Genomic DNA, 20,116 nt, shown 5'->3' with positions numbered 1-20,116 from the left:
TGGAGTAGCCATTCTTTTAATCCTTTACTTTCCTAATCAACTTATTCTCACATTACAGACTTGCCCTGAATTCTTTCTTGCGAGAGATCCCAGAACCCTCTCTTGGGATCTGGATTGGGACCCCCTTTCCTCTAACAATAGGACTGGCTCCTTCTGAGGGCTGTGGGGAGAATTCCTTCCAGGCTTCCCTCCTAGCATCTGCGGGGAGCTGGCGATGTGTGGCATTCACCTCATTTCTGCCTTCATCTTCGTGTGGCCTTCTCCCTGTGTGCGTCTCTGTCCAGATTTCCCCTTTTTATGAGGTTCACCCTAATGCAGAATGCCCTCATCTTAATTACATCTGCAATGACCCTGTTTTCAAATAGTCACATTCTGAGGTACTGGGGATTAGACCAAAACATGTAAATTTGGAGTGGGGTAGGGGAGCACAGTTCAACCTTTAACAGGCCATTTGTGGAATAAAAAAAATAACTGGGTGAGAATGGGGGAGAGTAGGAGAGAGGCAAGTGAGGAGCCCAAGTCTGAATTCTGCTCCGAAACGCCTCCCAGGAGCCTGGGCAGCCCCTTAACTTCTCCGCGCTGCTGATTTTTCTTCTGTGAAATGGGGACTGTGATCTGTGTTTCACTGTTGCCAAGACAGTCCACAAACCCATGAAAAGGGTCCATGTCGGTGTGCTTAGGGCAGGTCCTCTCTGCTCCCACTGAACCCCCAGAAGCTCTCGGTTCCCCCACAGCTTCTGAGCTTGTTCCCCAGGTCAGCCTCTTGCTCATCTGCCAACCCGCAGACACTGGGCACCCCAGGGAAAGAAGGTAAGGTCTCTACCTGTCTCACGTGTCCGTGTGAAGAGACCAACAAACAGGCTTTGTGTGAGCAACAAGGCTGTTTATTTCACCTGGGTGCAGGCGAGCTGAGTTCAAAAAAGGAGTCAGCAAAAGGTGGTGGGATTATCATTAGTTCTTATAGGTTGTGGGATAGGTGGTGGAGTTAGGAGCAATGTTTTTCCGGCAGAGGGTGGATCTCACAAAGTACATTCTCAAGAGTGGGGAGAACTACAAAGAACCTTCTTAAGGGTGGGGGAGATTACAAACTACATTGATCAGTTAGGGTGGGGCACAAATAAATTAAAATGGTAGAATGTCATCAGTTAAGGCTATTTTCACTTCTTTTGTTGTGGATCTTCAGTTGCTTCAGGCCATCTGGATGTATACGTGCTGGTCACAGGGGATATGATGGCTTAGCTTGGGCTCAGAGGCCTGACACTACCCACCTGTCCCCAATTAACAGGGGAGACCTACCCACAGGCACTGTCACACAAGCATGACAAGTGTGCTGGGGGTGGTGGTTGCCAGAGGAAGGGCAGTCGCCTCTGCCTGGTACAATCACAGAGGGTTCCAGAGAGGAGGTGCCCTCCTAGCACCTGAGCTGAGACCCCAGAGGAAAACTATCATGGTGCCCTGGCCAAACCCCAAGCCTCAGATTGGGTGGGGTAGTAGGCAGAAGAATGCTCCCCGCAAAACTATCCCCAGCCTAATCCCTAGAACCCATGAAAAGGTGTCCTTACATGATCACAGGACTTGCAGATGTGAAGAAAGTTAAGGCTTTGAGATGAGGAGATTATGTGGCATTATCCAGATGGGCCCAGCCTAACCCATGAGTCCTTAGAAGTGGAGGAGGTGGCAGAGTCAGCTAGAAATGCAATACAGGAAGGATGACAGAGACCCAAAGCTGGCTTTGAAGATGGAGGAAGGGGCCATGAGTCAAGGAATACAGGCAGCCTCTAGAAGTTGGAAAAGGCAAGGAAGTGGATTCTCCCCTTGATATGGATTGGCTATGTCCCCACCCAAATCTCATCTTGAGTTGTAGCTCCCATAATCCCCACATGTTGTGGGAAGGACCCAGTGGGAGGTAATTGAATCATGGGGGTGGGCCTTTCACGTGCTGTTCTCATGGTTTTATAGATGAGGTGGTTTTATAAATGGGAGTTTCCCCTGCACAAGTTATCTTGCCTGTTGCCATGTAAGACGTCCCTTTGCTCTTCCTTTGCCTTCCACCATAATTGTGAGGCCTCCCCAGCCATATGGAACTACAAGTCCATTAAACCTCTTTTTCTTTATAAATTACCCAGTCTTGGGTATGTCTTTATAAGCAGCATGAGAATAGACTAATATACCCCTAGGGCCTCCAGAAGGAGTTAGACCTGCCAGCACCTTGGTTTTAGGCCAGTGAGACTTGTGTCAAACTTCTGACCCTCCAGAACTGTAAGATAATACAGTGTGGGGTTCTAAGCCACTGAGTTTATGGTAATATGTATAGCAGCAACAGAAAGCTAGCTCAGGTGAGGTGTACACTCTGGTCCCCCAGAAGGGGACAGGCTCAGGCAGGGGTCTGAGGAAGTGACACAGCACAAGGCTCCCCCAGGGAGCGGGGAGCCCAGCCTGCCATGCTGCAGAATTTCTGGGGAATAACAAGGTCATAAGGGTTGAGGCGCAGGGAAGTCTTGGAAACAGCTGGGGAGCCTCAGGTACTCTGAGCTGCAGTTACTGGTCTGGGACCGGGATGTCAGCAAAGGGATCCCAGGGTGACAGTGATGCTGGGCTATCTGAGCCAGGAGGGACTCATGTCATTACTAACTCCTGGCATTGCTGATGAAAAACTTAAAGGAGAAAGGAGACTCCTCCAGGGTCCCAGCAAAGGCCAGAGCCAGGAAGAGAACCAAGGTCTTCTAGAGTCCAGATTGGAAATGAGGGATCAGCACGGGAATGCTGCAGCCCTCACAGGACGCTCCCCACTTCACAGCCCGACTCTCTGGACACAGTTCTCTGCCTAAGCACAGATCTGAGACCACACAAGAACTGTGTCCTGCACTCGTACCTTCTAAAGACCTGGCTCAGACACTCCCGCCAGGCACCCCACAATGGGCCACCCCCATCCCAACGAAGCCTCCTGCAGCTGTCCAGAGCTGTCATCCCAGGGCAAAGGCCACCAGCTAAGCTGTTACTCATTCTTACGTCGGGTTGGAGAGGCTTATTCTGTACAAGGATTCATTTCCACCCTTCACCCAGGAGGGAGTCAGCAGGCCAGGTGGGGACATGAGGATCAGGCCATCTGGACAGGCAGAGCTCCGAGGTGGGCTGTGTGCTGCAAAGGGAGGGAATGCACACATCTCAGAGCCCGGCGATCCAGCCTCCTAAAGGCATCTTTCAGGTCTCCGAAAATTTACTGAACATTCCAGATGCATCCACTGGCAGCATCCTTCCCACTCCGTAGACTGAAGGGGCCAATTCACCCTCGGTTCTTGGCATTTTGTGTTCAGTTGGAAAAGACATTAAAACAAGGGTCAGATGTGGGCCATTATGTTACTCAATGGGGGAAGGTGGGCTTTGCACAAATGTCAAAGGACTTATAAATGCAGCATTGGATGGGGCCAAAACAAAAAGAGCCAAGGCGCCAGGGGAGGGAGGCTGGGAATGAGTCACGTTAGCGATTTCATAGGAAGACATTAGGGCAAGCGAAGCATCACTCGAGGCAGCTTCTCCTTTCTCCTCCAAGCACCAGGATATTTTATTGCAATTGCGTGAAGGTCCATTAGCAACGGTCCCGGAAAATGGCTCTTTCAAGGTCAGGGAAACATGAGCAACGGCACGAACAGAGCAATTATTCCAAATGCAGGGCTGTTCGGTTGCCTTAGAATTAGAGAAAGGAAGGCAGCCAGTTGAAAATAAAGCCACACACCGAGTTCTGGGCCTGGCACATTTTCTGATTAAACAGGAGGTCATATGGTTGCAATATCAGGCTGCTGCCCTCTGTACCAGACATTGCCATGGGAAAATGCAGGCCAGACCCCCAGGATCCCCACTGCCTAGATATTCTCTGCGGAGTCCCCCATGTCCCTACTCAGCTCTGTGCCCCAGGGCTGACATGTCTCCAGGCCTCAGTTCCTGGTTGGGCTCGTCCAGTGAAGGTGCCAGCCAGAGGCCGGAGTGTAGGAGGAGAGGGTGTCTGGGGAATCTGCTCCCTCCCGGATGGGCTGCAGATTGGCAGGGGCTGCTTCCTTGCCTTCCGGCCAGCAGTTCAAAATAGGAGACACTCTGCTGCAGCTCCAGGCTCCGATACCAGTTCCGATACCAGCTCTGATGTCCCTGCACCTTCTGGCCAGGGTGATAGGAGCTTCACTCCCTTTGCTAGCGATGAGGTCCTGCCCCATCCTAGGTGGGTTTTCTTGTGTCCCCACCTCGCCTTTGCAAAAGGTTCCCAGTCTCTCCTCAGAGACCCTACTTGGGTGTCCCCTGTTTCCTGCCAGAGCCTAATCTTTCCCTCTTTGAGAAATGCTCCCTGGACTACCCCAGCCTCCTTCCTGAGCTGCCATCAACACCTAGAGTCTCTGTCCCTCAATTTAGAACAGAAATGTTCTCGGCCTCAAGTGGTTCGCAATTGTTCCAAGGATGCCTATCTGGTTTGTCAAGCCAGTTTCTGCCCTTCGGGGCAGGGACCAGGATGTACATCCCCTTCCCATCTGCACAGTGCCTCCCAAGCAGGTTGAGCTGGTCACACCTTCCACAGAAGTCCCCCTTTTCCCGGCCAAGTTCGTGGAACCTGAGGGCAGTCGCTAAATGCTAGGTGGAGCCGAAGGTGGGCCTGGGAAAGAGGAACCTGGCCTGAATGCCCAGAAGCAAGGCCAAGGGACAGCATCCCCCTCAAGCCCCCTCCCCACTACCCACCCCCATCTCTCCCCCTTCTGCCAACAGCCTGACCTGAAGCCAGAGGCAGGGAGTATCCTCAGGCCTCCTCTGGCTTCCTGGAAAGCACCCTCAGTCAGCAAACACCTACTGAAAGGCCACCCAGGCCACCCTGAAGTCCGGTGCTGGGGTGGCCCTGTTGACCAGGGGCTTCTGACCTAGACCTGACAAGCTTCTCCTGACCCAGCCACCACCCAGATGTGAGAGGTTAAGCATCAGCCTGACCTGGCTCAAATCGAATCGCCCCCTGCACTTGTGGGGTCTCAGACAAGGGTCTCAGTTTGAGTTCCCCAAAAGTCAAGCCTGGCACAAGGATGTGGGTGCAGGTGGCTTCTCTGGGACATTAACCCCGGGAAGCACAGCTGGGAAAGTGGGGCAACCATCAGCAGGGAGCCATGAGTGTCCTCCACCGTGGCTGGCTCACCCCACAGGGAACCCTTTGGAGAAAGGCTGGAGCGCCCCCGAGCTGTCCCACTGAGGTGGGACTGTGGCTTTTATCTACCACCTCCTGCCCTCAGTGGTTGGGGATTTAGGGGATGCACCAGGGTGTCAACTCCCTGGCACTTGGCACTTCAGACCAGGCCATTGTTGAGGCCAGCACACTCCTTCAGCCAGAGGACACCCCCAGAAGAGAGATAGGAAGCTGCCAGTGTGTGCAGGGACTGTTTGTGGGTGACCTCAGGGGTGGCCCGGGGAGCTCACAGACAGCTGGCCACCTCCCCTCTCTGAACCACACTGTACGCTGGGGTGAGGAGGCTGTTGTGAGCACCGAGCTGCACACGTTGCCAGGTGCACCCTCAGTGCTGTGCCCATGCTCAGCCGTACTCTGGGCACAGCTGCTGTTATTCTGGGTCACAGCCATACCCTGTGCACAATGTGGCTCGGAGCTTGGAGGTCCCAGAGAGGGAATCTGACTCGGAGCTGGAGGGGACTTCCAGGGGAGGCAGCATTTCAGGAATGGGTGATGGGTTTTAATCAGCCAAGAAAGGATCTGATTTGATAACCAAACGTGTTTTGCAGAGTCCCCGACGCTATTGCTCTGGAAGGGACCTCAGAGGGAACCTCAGAGTGGGGCACTTCAGCAGGAACAGGAGGGGCCAGGCCCACAGCGGTGAGGTGGCTCCCCAGTGAGTCCCCTGCCTCCGAGTGGGGTCTCCAGATTTGGACTCAGCCCTCCTCCTGCCCTCAGCCTCGCAGCTCCACCTCCTCCAGATGGCTGCAGTGAGCCTGGGGCACTGGCAGAACGGGTGCCAGTTCTTAAAGGACCAGCTGCCTGGTTCTGCCATCCAATTCTCTCAACTCGTGAGAGTCTCACAAAAATGCCCACTTGCAACTGCAATGAAGCCAAATGCGAAAACCCAGGAGGGAGAAAACCCAGGAGGGAGGTGTCCAATTGGGCCCAGACGCTTGCTCCCTGGAATCTACCATGCGATTGTTGTACTTTTGATCTACAACCCTTTCATTCTGTAAACATCTATAGAGTACATTTAGGAGTCAGACATTGAGGACCAAACCCAGAAGAGAGACAAACCCAAATCAGTGACAATAATCTCACAGAAGTATATGGCCAAGAAGGGTTGAAGTGCTATGGGAGCACAGATAAGGGAGCAACTAAGTGCCTGGGGGACAGAAGAGCTGACAGTTGAGCTGGGCTTCAAAGGATGCATAAGAGTTTGCCAGGCAAAAGAAAAAAAAAAAAAAAAAGCTTGTGGAAGGACATTCCAGGTGGAAGAAAGGGCATCAACAAAGAAGAGAGACATGGGATATTCAAAGAAGGTGGAAACATTTGTCGTGGCAAAGGCCCAGGTGCAGGGGAGAGCCTAGGCCAAGGCTGGAGAAGTTGGCGGAGAGGCCTTGTAGCCACCACCTGCCTTGATTGGCCAGTGACTGTGCTTGTACCTGATTTTAAATAATTGGACTATCATGTGTGTTTGTACAGCAGTTGGGGCAGCAAATTATCAACAGCAGATTGATAGGGTAAGACCCATTTTTACAGAAAAATCCCTCTTTGCACATGGGCAGAATGGGCCTGAGGCTGTGGAAAGAAGGGGCAAGGGGTGAGGGGCAGCCCACAGCTCCTGGGCTGTTTGCTCTTCCTCTCCCCTGCTCACAGGAGCCCTCCGGGAGGGCTAAGAAATCCACACCCAACTATAGAAGAACCAAATCCCCACATTGCTCTGGGAATTAGAATCTCAGCACACGAGGCTGGGTGTGGTGGTTCACGCCTGTAATCCCAGGATTTTGGGAGGCTGAGACGGGAGGATCGCTTGAGGTCAGGAGTTCAAGACCACCCTGGCCAACACGGTGAAACCCCATCTCTACTACAAATACAAAAGTCAGCCAGGCGTGGTGGCAGGTGCCTGTAATCCCAGCTACTCAGGAGGCTGAGGCAAGGGAATCACTTGAACCCAGGAGGTGGAGGTTGCAGTGAACTGAGATGGCACCACTGCACTCCAGCCTGGTGACAGAGCGAGACTGTCTCAAAAAAAAAAAAAAAATCTCAGAACATGACTTCTTCAAGGTCTCCTGTTTCACAGATGAGCTACCAGAGATTTTCATGTAGAACTAATAACATATCCACTCATTCAGCCAATATTTGAGTGGCCACTCTCTGCCCCGCACTGCCATAGGCCTAAGGACACAGCAGAGAATAAAGCAGCCCAGTCCTCAGCCCTTAGGGAGTTCACATTATGGCAGAAGAAACAGAAAATAAACAGAGTAAGACTTCAGACTGTGAGAGGCGCTGGGAGGGAAATAAACCGGGTGGTGTGGTACAGGGATTGGCTAACTACAGCCCTCGGGCCAAATCCAGCCTGCAGCCTCTTTATATGGCCAGCAAGCCAAGAATGGTTTTAAAGGGTTGTATAAAACAAAAAGAAAAGGCCGGGCTCAGTGGCTCACACCTGTAATCCCAGCACTTTGGGAGGCCAAGGCGGGAGGATTGCTTGAGCCCAGGAGTTTGAAACCAGCCTGGGCAACATAGCAAGACCCTGTCTCTGATGAAAGGAGAGAGGGCGAGGGGGGAAATGTTGTAGAAAGGGAGGAAAAGGAAGACCAAAGAGAAGAGAAAAGAAAGAAAGGAAAATGCAGCACAGACCTTAAGGCCCACAAAACCTAAAAATGTTTGCCATATAGTACTTTACAGATCGTACTTTACAGGAAAGTGTGCCCAGTTAGTAAGACAAGGGCCCTCTTAACTAGCAAAGTCTGGGTTCTTTCTTGTGACATGGCCTCCTTCCCCTTCCTCAGAGTTGCCTCTACCTTAGGGAGGATGAGACACTGGAACGGTTCATGAAAAGTTCACTGTGCTTGGCCACCTGCCAAGAGTCCGGATTTCTGGGCGTCTCACTCCCCACCTGCTGTCTGGGGTCTTACTCAAGAAACCTGGTCTTCAACGTGGCCACAGCTGTGCCTACCCCCTCCTTGACCGGCAGACCAGGGAACCACACAGGCAACAGCTTCCCCAAGGACCCCCGGCCCCTCCGGTTACCCCTCCTCCTGCCTGAACCACTTGGTGGAAAATAGAACCATACAGATCCCTATTTCAAGACACCTCCCTGGAAATCCACTGCCCGGAGACTCTGTCTTCTTTTATTTCAGTTAAATAAATTTCTGAGTCCATGGTTCAGAGTTCAACTTTATAAATCCTGGCACTGGTCAATAGAGGAAGAAATGTTTACATCCAAACAAAACCAAATAACTCTAGCTCTCCTGGGGGACAAAAAAAAAAAAAAAAAAAAAAAAGTCCGTAAAACACATACCAGCAGCCATTTTGACTTGAAACCAACACAGAGGAAGAAGTGTGACAGAAATCCCCAAGCTCACCACTCAGCGGCGTCTCTGATACATTCCATTACACGTCTGAGCTAAACAAGAACCAAGTTGGTTCTTAGAAAGTGTGTCCCATCCGAAAACCTAATGCATGTGCAGCTTAAATCCTAGATGATGAGTTGATGGGCGCAGCAAACCACCATGGCATACATATACCATGTAACAAACTTGCACGTTCAGCACATGTATCCCAGAACTTAAAATTAAAAAAAAAAGTGTGTCCCATCAATGTTCAATACAGTCTTCAGACATCAGCCATGACCTGGAAGGTTCACAGTGAAACCTGTGCCTCACAGAAAATAAATTACATCTGAACAGTTAACTCTGCAATTGTTAAAGAGCCTTTTCCCAAAATTGAAATAACTCACGTGTCCACACAAAGTGATAGGACAAATTCTTTATATGGTAATGGTGAACACATGTGATGAAAGATAACGGCCGAAACACATCCATCCTCCCTGAGTCCCGTTAACACAATAAAGGGATTCTTTAAAGGAATAAACACATGAGAACAAAAAGGATGAGAAACAGCAGGAACAACGTTTTGGAATCTGGTAACTGATGAACCAAGAAAGCTGAGTGGCGAAGCTGAGACTCAGCTTGATTTACACCAAGAAATCCCACCATGATGGAGAGATGGGCAGTGCCGGCTGCCCATGGTGGCAGGGGTGAAAGTGAGATTGAAAGCAGGAAGAGTAGCTGAAAGTCTGTGCAAGCAGGCAGACCCTAATTACTTCTCCCACTCCTCATGGTTGGCCAAACGCAACTCCTGCCCCAGCGGGAGACTGGATCCTGATTCTCTAGAGAAAGTAACGCAGCTGTCTCTGAAATGGGGGACACCAGGGACCCGTGGGGAGGGAGGAACTGCACGGAAAACAGGAAATTAAATTAAAGCTTACATATTGGATATCAAGACCCATCGTCTCCTTCCCCCACTCAGATCTCAGAATGCTGGCCAAGGAAGGAGGAGACTGGAAAATTCTTCATGGGGGAATATGACCAACTCAAAAGAAAAGAGCTATGGGTGCTGACATTTGTTTTTTGTCTTCTAAGGATGAATGATAGAGGTGAAGACAAAAAAAAAGTTTTCTCTGCTTTTCTTTTAACCTGGAATTAACTCCTGTCAGAGAAAACACAATTTCTTACACCCACTCTGTATTATTTCCCACATTTTTTATTTTAGAGGGTGGGAATCAGTATACCATACTTGACAGGTACGACTACAAGTTTCCAGAATCTACTTATGTTTCTGCTGCTATGGTGGTTTCTCAAAACAGCTGAATTCAATCACCCTGGAGCAACGTTCTCAACTGACTGCAATTAGAACCACCTGGGGAGCTTTAAAAACTACCAATCCCAGTGCCCCACCCTCCAGAGATTCTGATTTAATTAATCTGGGGAGGGCCCAGACATCCTGGTTTGAAAAGCTCCCTCTCCTAAAAAAATAGAAGCTCCCCAGGTGATTACAACATGCAGCAAAAATTGAACATCACTGCCATCCAGTGAGGCCTGCACTTGATAAGCCCACTCCTGCAATCAGAGTGCCCAGTCAGCATCTTAGTACATAATTTTAAATATGGCTGGATAGGCAAGGGTTGCCAGGATAGCAAAAACTTTGTACATAAAAGACAGACAAAAAAAGAAATCAAGTATATAAAAACAACTTGAAGAAAACAAACTGCAGGGAGGGAAAATCTTTGGAGGAGGAGGAACCACTAATTTTTCAGTTTTTGATTTTCAAAGAGAATAGCAAAAATATTAACTCCAGGAAATCTGAACAAGACACTGTTTTTTTAAAAAAGAAACGTTTAGTGAACCAAAAATAACCTTAAGATAGCAGAAATAAACTCAATAGAAGTCTTAGAAGTTAAAGATAAGCAGAGCAAAAGGTAAAGAAAAATAGAGAAAATGAGGGGACAACTTCAAGAAGTCCAGCATGAAAATAATAGGCACCCTGGAAAGAGAGAACAGAAAAAACAGAGGAAGAAAACATCAAAGAAATAATTCAAGACGAAGGCCTTGAGCTTCCGATTGAAAAGGCTTACCAGGTACCAGCGTAATGGATGAAAGCACACCTACATGAAGGCATGTGATGATTAAATTTCAGACTGAGACAAAATTCTACAAGCTTCTCACAGGAAAGAGGGGAAATATCTACATGCAAAGGACCGAGATTATAACGGCATTGAGTCTCTCCCCATTAGAAGCCAAAAGACAATAGAACAATTCAAATTTCGGAAGAAAAAGCATTTCCCATGTAGAACCTTGTATCTAGCTAAATTGCATTATCAATTACTTGTAAGAATAGTATGGACATTTTCAGACTTGAAAAATCCAAAATGTTATCTCTTATCCCTGTCTCAGAATGTTATTGGAGGAGATGTTACACCAAAATGAAGAAGAGGAAGACATGGAACCCAGGAAGAGGGTCCAGCCCAGGAGAGAAGCAAAGAAAATATCCAGAGAGATGCAGGGAGATCCCAGATGACTTCTGTGTAGTAGACCCAGATGACTTCTGTGCAGCAGACCTAGAGAACAACTTTCAGATGAAACTGAAGTTTCCCAGCCTCCCTTGCAGCTAGGTGTGAACATGTGACCTTAGCTCCAGCAATCAGTTGCATCCATGTAAGATTTCATTTGTGGATAAAACAATGTAAAGAAGCAAGTATCAATGGGAAGCCATTTTCAAGAAAACTTAGAGGGGGAGGCATCTAACCTTCAGGGACAGCATGGGTGGCAGTATTCATCTCCCTGACAGCCAGTAGTTCAGTCTGAGGACTGTCTTTCGTTGTGCAGTCTCCAAGGCTGCCTCTCCTTCCTCCTGGGGATTCTGGAGCTAGTGAACGTTCTGTAATGAATTCTCCTTCTAGCTAGAGTGCATTTTTTTTTCTTTTTCTTGCGCAACTAAGCACCTGATGGATAGAGTCTGACCAAACACTTAGGGCTGAATTCATAAGTACCCAAAAGATGAAGCAAACAAAAGGGCAATTATCAACTCCAAGAGGGAAAATAAAAGGTATAAAAAAGAAATGTAACCATAGTACATATACTACATGCATCAGTTGGGAACAATATTTGTTTAACCTTATTAATGTAAACATTGAAATTTGATTTAAAGTTATAAATATATCAAAAGGAGAGGGCACAGGGAAAGTATGTATGTCGTGGTGGGAGGTATAGCCCAGGTTCTTACGTCTGCTATAACAAATTAGCACAAACTCAGCCGGGCGCGGTGGCTCATGCCTGTAATCCCAGCACTTTGGGAGGCCAAGGCAGGCAGATCACGAGGTCAGGAGATCAAGACCATCCTGGCTAACACAGTGAAACCCCGTCTCTACTAAAAATACAAAAAAAAAAAAAAAATTAGCCGGGCGTGGTGGCGGGCACCTGTAGTCCCAGCTACTCGGGAAGCTGAGGCAGGAGAATGGCGTGAACCTGAGAGGCAGAGCTTGCAGTGAGCCGAGATGGTGCCACTGCACTCCAGCCTGGGTGAGAGTGCGAGACTCCGTCTCAAAAAATAAATAAATAACACAAATTAGCACAAACTTGATTACTTAACGCAAATTTGTAATCTTACACTTACAGATCAGAAGTCAGACAAGGGTCTCCCTGGGCTAAAATTGAGGTGCCGGCAGGGCTGGGTTCGTTTCTGGAGGCCCTGGGGCAGATGGATCCACTTGCTTGCTCATTCACAGAATTGGCAGAATTCAGTTCCTTGCAGGGAGGGGTAGGACTGACTGTAGTCACATTCCCTGGTGGGCTCTTGGCCAGGGGCCGTTTCCAACTCCTGGAAGCCACCTGCAGTCCTTGACTCACAGCCTCTTCTTCCATCCTCAGAGTCATTAACAGTGGGTTGAGTTCCTCTCACACTTAGACTCTTTCCTCCCTCTTCTTTCTGGCATCTCTGGCTCCCTCATCTGCCTTTTGCTTTTAAGGACTTATGTGATTAGATCGGGCCCACCTGGATAATCCAGGCTACTCTCTCCTTTCAAGGTCCTTAATTTTAATCACATCTGCAAAGTCTCTTTTGCCACAGAAGGTAACATATTCACAGGTCTTGGGGGTTTGGGCATGGATGAATTTGGGGAGCCATTATTCTACCTACTGGGGTGGAGAGGTACAAGAATGTGAAATCCCCATCTTTCAGAATAGGAAGTCATCAGACAATGCCTACAACAGAAAATTCAAGGAAAAGCAGCATCAACATTGGTATATGTAAGTAGAAACCAGAAGACATTTCCAGAAAAGTGCTGAACACTGAGCAGCAGGATTGGGGGCTGGGGGACATTGCCTTGCAGATTTTACATTATAACCCTTGTAGGACACTATGTAATTTTTAACTTGTGCATGTATTCCCTCCCCAGGCTCTGCTGATGGCCACGGGATCTGTGTGGCTCCTGAGTCTTTCCAGTTCTCACCCCTAGCTGTTATACATCCTAGCTCCTCCACTGGGCTTCCCTTTAGCTGTCACTGACCCTTCCTCCCGCCAGTAACCCCACTCAGTACTCTCACAGCACCTCACACATCCCCCATTACCACTCCCCATTAAATTGAATTCATACCAGTCCACCTGCTGGAGAAAGCTTATGTGTCAAATGGAAACAAGCAGTGGCAAGCCAACCACAGACAGGAAAGGCAAGCACCAATGGGATGCAGTGGGTCATCCACCGGACATCCTAGGAGAGAACCTCCCCCTCTTTCCAGGCCTCAAAGCTGAGGGGATATGAGGGATAGAGCTGCTGCAGCTATTCTGTGACTCTGAGGTTAGGGCTTGAGGTAGGAGCAAATGTAGAAGAGAGCCATGCCATGTCCTAGTGATATCACTGTTGCTAACTACTGTTCCCCTTCATTGTGGCCTCTGTGACATTTCTGGTCCTAATGACAACAATTTCCCCAAAGCAGCGGTTTCAGCACTGGCTGCCCATAATAATTACCAGGGATATATCAATGACAGACTGGATGAAAAAATGTGGTACATATACACCATGGAATACTATACAGCCATAAAAATGAATGAGATCATGTCCTTTGCAGGGACATGGATGAAGCTGGAAGCCATCATCCTCAACAAACTAACACAGGTACGGAAAACCAAACACTGCATGTTCTCACTCATAAGTAGGAGCTGAACAATGAGAACACATAGATACAGGGAGGGGAACATCACACACCTGGGCCTGTTGGGGGTGGGGTGAGGGGAGGGAGAGCATCAGGACAAATAGCTAATGCATGCGGGGCTTAATACCTAGGTGACGGGTTGATAAGTGCAGCAAACCACCATGGCACATGTTTACCTATGTAATAAACCTGCATGTTCTGCACATGTGTCCCAGAACTTAAAGTAAAATAAAATTTTTTTAAAGTCTTCATATTTACAACCAGAAAAAAAAATTACCCAGGATACCTAAAAACAAACAAACAACAACAACAACAACAACAAAAACAAAAAAAAAACAAAAAAAAAACACACCAAACAGACCTGGTCCCATCCCCCAGAGGTTCTGATTCACTTGATCTGGGATGGAGCAGCCTGGAAGGATGGGGAAAAGAGAAGGGAAAGAACAAGAAGAGAAAAACAGCATTTCAGCCAGAGCTTCTCATTTATTTTTATTTAAAAATAAAATAAAACCATTTTGGACTGAGCCCCTGGGTCAGTCCCCACTGACCACGGTCTGCATACAGTGCCAGATTGGAAGGCGTGAAGAAAGGAGAGGTTCCCTTTGGGCTTGCAATGGTGCTCATGAACCCCCAGCACCATCTGTGTCCTAAAAGAAGAATCAGACACCAAAGGGCCAGCCGATGGAAAAGTCTGGCCAGGTGAGTGTGTGGGAAGTTTGTAACCTGCAGAGGAGTCCAAGGACCGCCCCCCAAAAAGGGGTCTGTAAAGTCCCCAAACCCAGGTGAGGTGATGCTGGTGGCTCTCCGTGCTCAGAGGCCTTGTTCTCCTGTCTGGAAGAGCTCAATTCCCAGCCCAAGGCGGAAGCTGTGCTCAGCTCAGCCCTGACCCAGGCTCACCCAGGCTTGAGGGTGACTGTGGCTCTCACAGCAGGTGCTCCTCATGCAGGAAACACTGCTGGAATGGAATTGCTGAGCCAAACAGGGAGGAAGTCAGAGAGGTCATAAGGGCAAACCAATGCAGATAGCAGTGCGTTACTGTTCATTTTCTTATTTTTTAATTTTTCGAGATAGAGTCTTGCTCTGTCATCCAGGCTGGAGTGCAGTGGTGCAATCACAGCACATTGCAGCCTCGACCTCCTGGGCTCAAGCAATCCTCCCACCTCAGCTTCCCAAGTTGCTGGGACTACAGGCACATGCCACCACACCCGGCTAATTTTTTTACTTTATTTTTGCAGAGATGAGATCTCACCATGAATTTTATTATTCTGACAGCTGATAACATTTATGCACAGAAACAACCTTCCAGGTAGGAACTATATTTTTATTATCGACATTTTGCAGGAAAGGAAACTGAGGCTCAGAGAGGTAGAGTGACTTGCCCAAGGTCACGCTGCTTGTCAGTGGCATTGGTTAGAATGAGGACCGCAGTGCCCTGACCCTGACTCCATGGCTGCGGTCTCCTTTGCTGTTACATATTCAGCCACTCCCGTTGCTTTGTGTCACAAACCCCCGAGCAGAAGACAGCTGTGCTCTCTCCAGGCTGCAAGTGGTCAGCCTCCCCAGACGCCTTAGGCTCTGGCTGCAAGACCAGTGGCCAGTCACCTCGCCCCACCCCAGCCAGCCCTCCCAGGGACCTGGAGCAGGTCACCCACCTGGCCGTCGTTCATGGAAGGCGGGGCTGTGCAGGAAGCTGTGAGCATTGGCAACCCTGCCCTCACTTTCATTCTCCTACAAGCCTCTTGACCCACCCACCCCCACCCTAAGGCATTTTAGCCACCTCCTGGATGAAGCACACGGTCTCTGGCTTTGGGAAGAAAACCAGACTTTCTGGAACTGGGTGTCAGGCAGATGCCCTGGCGTGCTGGGTGATGGCTGCAAAGCCTCAGAGGACAGAGCCAGGAGGGGCAGTGATGGCTCCTTCCAGCTGCAGCAGGCGACTCGGGCCAAGACCACCTGTTGCGGCTGGTACTGAAATGACTTGCTGAGGCCCCCAGCAAGTGCTGAGCTCCTGCGCATGCCGCTTGGGAGGTTGTTCCTGTGTCTCGATGCAATGCTGCCCGCCCTGGGGCACTTTGATCCCAGCTGCCAGGAGGCTCTTTGGAAGCATCACCATGTGGCTTACAGAATTAAGGGTGGGCAAATAGATGGACCTGGTGAGGGTGGAGGGTGGAGGGTGGACAGTGGAAGAGAGGTGTCAACAGGGCACGGTGCAGCTGATGAGGACCCTGGTTAAAGGGTAGGGGGGACCCTAGCTGGCCAGGGCAAGAGAGGGGGTAGAGTTTGGGCCATCATCACCACGGAACTTGAAGGACATGTGGCCAGCCAGGCCTCAGGAGCCTATTATCTCCCACTGCAGCGGGGGCAGCTGCCTCTTTGCAGGCCATGTCACAGTGCCCATTTGGCTCCAGGGAGGGGTATGAGGATGTCTCAGGGCCTTGTGGGAGAAGCCCAGGCCAGAGAGTGGATCTGAGGCTACTGCCCCCAGCCATAGCCTCATCCCCAGAAACACCCAAGTCTCAGGCAAGGGAAGGCACCGATACCTGGTGATGAGGCTGTGCTTTTGTGTCTCCTTGGAGGAGATAAGGGCCAGGCTCAGAAACAAGGCAAAGGATGAGTTTAGGAAACTGCTGCTGCCCTGTGACTTCCCCCTGGAGAGTGTTCGAGCTAGGACCGTGAGCTGTGAATGGGCCTGGCTGCCTGGCCCAGGGATGGGCCTGGATTCGCTCAGGCTCAGAGGTTGAGGCTGGCACTTCCGTCAAAGGCCTTTCACAGGTTCATCTGTGCCTGGAAACACCTGCATGGGGGCACTGCACTCAGACAAAGCTGGGTTCAAATCCCGGCTTCACCGCTAAACAGCTGAGACCTTGGGCACATTACTTCCCTTCTCTGAGCCTCAGTTCACCCCCAGACGAAAAGAGGAAAATACTCCAACTTAGTTCATGAGATTACATGGGGTGATGCACATAGTTCACCAGGGCTAACTGCAATGACAGATCTGTTTCTCAGATCCACAACTGAACTGAACTTTTGTTTAACTTAATTTCTGTTGCAAGCCCCCTTTTCACTGGATAGTTGAAACTTCCAGATGGGTCCCCATCCTCTCAATTCTCCCTGGGTTTGCTTCGAAATTCGATGTGGTACTAAGGCCTGAGAATGGGCGGTGATGAGCCCCGGATGTTCTCTGTCCAGCCGACATCTTCTGAGAGACCCTCACACCGTCTGGTCATTGGGTCCCATATGTCCCTGCTACGTTCACTCCTCCACACATGCCAAGGCCCTTCAAGTGATCAGTGCTCACCCTGGCCAGGGCCTCCCACCTTGTCGCTAATGACGTTTGAGGCCAGATAATTATTTGCCATGGGGCACTGTCCTGTCCAGTGTGAAATGTTTAGCAGTATTCCTGGCCTCACCCACTCACGCCAGTAACAACACATCCCCCCATGCCAGTTGTGACAACCAAAGATGTCCCCCAACATTGCCTCTGGGAGGCAAAATTGTCCCCAGTTGAGAATCACATCCCTAGGCTACCTGGCAGCTCCTGCTCCCCTTCTACACCTCTGTGCAGGGCTCCTGACTCCCACCCAGCCAGCTCTTCTGCTCTGACCACTCCCGGCTCTCCCCACACTCCCTGAGCAGCCCAGGGACTCTAGAGCTCTGTGAGGACACTGGGCCCCAGCTGCAGGATGATGGTGACTGGCACACATGATACAGCCCCAGGCACTTGGGAGGAACAGGGGGCCATCCCATGGGAGACAGTTCCACCAGGAGGAACAGGTGGGGGCCCCCCCATGGGAGACAGTTCCACCAGGAGGAACAGGTGGGGGCCTCGGCTCCACCAGGAGGAACAGGTGGGGGCCCCCCCGTGGTAGACGAGTTCCACCAGGAGGAACAGGTTGTGGGGCCCCCATGGGAAATGGGTTCCACCAGGAGGAACAGGCGGGGGGCCACACCCAGGTGCTGCCCTGATGCCACTCATCCTCAACCACAGCAGCTGTCGCGATACAGTGCCTGTGCAGCGTGAGACCTTCATAACCAGGATCTCACGTGATCCTCTCACAGCCTTGGATCAGAGAGGAATCGGGGTCCTCATCTGACAGAGGAAGAAGTGACTCCTCCAAGGGCCCAGGGTCGCACAGTTAGAACCATCAGACCACCTGGGCCTCTGATGTGGACTTGAAAGGTCTGTGTCTTTTCTGAAGCCCCTCACCCTGGCTGAAGGGACAGCTCCTCCCCCTGGCAAGCTACTTCTCTGTACCTCGGTTTCCTCATGGATAAAATAGGGATGATAATAATAGTCTCTGTTTCATGGGACTACTAGGAGAATTCAATGACATTCACATTCCTGAAGCACTTAGCATAATTCCTGGCACATCAAAAATCCTAGCAGCCACTATTGCCACTGTGGCTGTTACCTTGACGTCAGGCTGCCTCCTCTGCAGCCTCCTCCAGCTTCATCCTGCAGTGAGGGAGTCCCAGGGACTGAAGTCAGCGCTTTGGAGTCGTTTTCCTTACATGCACTTGAAACATCAATAAAAAGACTAAAGAACAAAAATCCACAATTACTCCACTTCACTATCCGACAGACCCAGGGAGCTCGGTCCCATGGGAGAATGGCCTCATTAAATCACAGACATCCTTAAGCATTAGAAGCCAAACAAGGAGCGATGTAGCAACTGAGTGAAATCTGTTTCAATTAAAATGTGTTTTGCCTCCTTCTCCCGGAGGAGACTTTTCTCCTAAGGGCAGCTCCTAATCTCACAAACCTAAGGGCAGGTCTATTCTCCCATCTGGGCCAGGGGTGCCTGGGGGTGGCCAGGTGCCCTGTGTCCAGAGGGGTGCCTTGAAGATGACCAAGGTGGCAGGTGCGGTGGCTCACGCCTATAATCCCAGCACTTTGAGAGGCTGAGGCGGGTAGATCATGACGTCAGGAGTTTGAGACCAGTCTGGACAACATAGTGAAACCCCATCTCTACTAAAAATTCAAAAAATTAGCCAGATGTGGTGATGTGCACCTGTAATCCCAGCTACTCAGGAAGCTGAGGCAGGAGAATCACATGAACCTGGGAGGTGGAGGTTGCAGTGAGCTGAGATCGTGCCATTGAACTCCAGCCCGGGTGACAGTACGAGACTACATCTCAAAAAAAAAAAAAAGAAAGAAAGAAAAGAAAAACAGATGACCAAGGCCTTGTCCTGATCCAAATTCTCAGACAACTCACTGAACCTTCCACCCAGCCCTACTGTTGAGCTTGGAGGACCCTCCTCCCCAGCCCTTGAGAAGAGACCTGGATCTTTTAGAGCTCAATGGAGCCACAGGAAGGACCAGAAAACACAATGGAATCAGGAGAAGTGAGTTCCTAAGGGCTTTCAGGTTTGACAACGATAACCAGAGACAACCAACAACTACGGACAAAGCACAGCACAACAGAAAACACTACGAACCCCAACAAACCGCACAGGCAGACCGGAAGCAGCTTCTGCCTGCACACCCTGGAAAGGCCCCGTGCCCCACGTCTCCCATGGCAGGTCTCCCAGGGGCCAGGGGCTTTCACCGCTTTCTTTCTGCTCCCAGCTCTCTCCCAGACAAAATGGAGCCAGTCTCATTGAAATTCATTCCTTCACCTAACGAACCCCGAGCGCTGGCTCCCTCCTGGACGGGGGAGCTGCAGCATGAACAGGGCCGTCTCCCCAACTCCCACTGCGGGAGGCTGACTCTAAGCAAATCATCATCATTCATTGTGAACAATGGGAATGGTTGCTCCCTAGACAATGAAAACCGCAGCTGGAAGGTAGCAACCTCTGCCCTTCAAAACCAAAAGGTGTATTTTTGCCATTTGAAGGGACAAACTCCGGTAAGCACAGAGGGCAGTATGTGCCTAGGGTGGATGAGATGGGGGTGAGTGGGACCACCACCAACTCATTCTGTGCACAACATCAGACTCTCCTCTGAATACATGTTGCGTAAGAACCTAAGGGTTGTCAGTGCATAGAGGCCCCATGGGATTGGCCTGCCTGGAGCAGTCACCGCCCAAAATCTTGGCCTTCTTGCAAAAGATTCCCCAGAAGAAGTGTGAACCTTCTCACACCTGTCAGGCCCTAGCAATGCCACTCTGCTTCTTTTATCCCATCCGTACCCAATCCTTTGAAGGAGGCAGACCAGGGATTGCCTCTCCCATTTTGCAGATGAGGAAATGAAGGCCCCGAAAGGTCGCATGACTCTGTAGTCTCTGGGTCTCCAGGTGCCCTGGCCAGAGTGCTCTATCTGCCCAAAATTCATATGTTGAAGCCTTACCGGATAATACCACAGGATATGGCTTTATTTGGAGATAGGGTCTGTAAAGAGGTAATTAAAGTTAAATGAGATCATTGCAGTAGGCCCCAATCCAATATAACTGCTGCTCTTATAAGAGAAGATGAGGCTGGGCGTGGTGGC

At 50.1% G+C, this 20,116-nt stretch overlaps 1 pseudogene; it reads right to left on the bottom strand.

The window, feature by feature from the left end:
- LOC105739497 overlaps window positions 1-5,599 on the bottom strand; it is a 36,816-nt pseudogene extending 31,217 nt beyond the window's left edge.
- Between the last annotated feature and the right edge of the window lie 14,517 nt (window positions 5,600-20,116).

This window comes from Nomascus leucogenys, chromosome 3 (genome assembly GCF_006542625.1).
Source record: "Nomascus leucogenys isolate Asia chromosome 3, Asia_NLE_v1, whole genome shotgun sequence".
Taxonomy (NCBI): domain Eukaryota; kingdom Metazoa; phylum Chordata; class Mammalia; order Primates; family Hylobatidae; genus Nomascus; species Nomascus leucogenys.
Note: the sequence above shows the minus strand (reverse complement) of the source record. Positions and strands in the feature narration are given on the sequence as shown.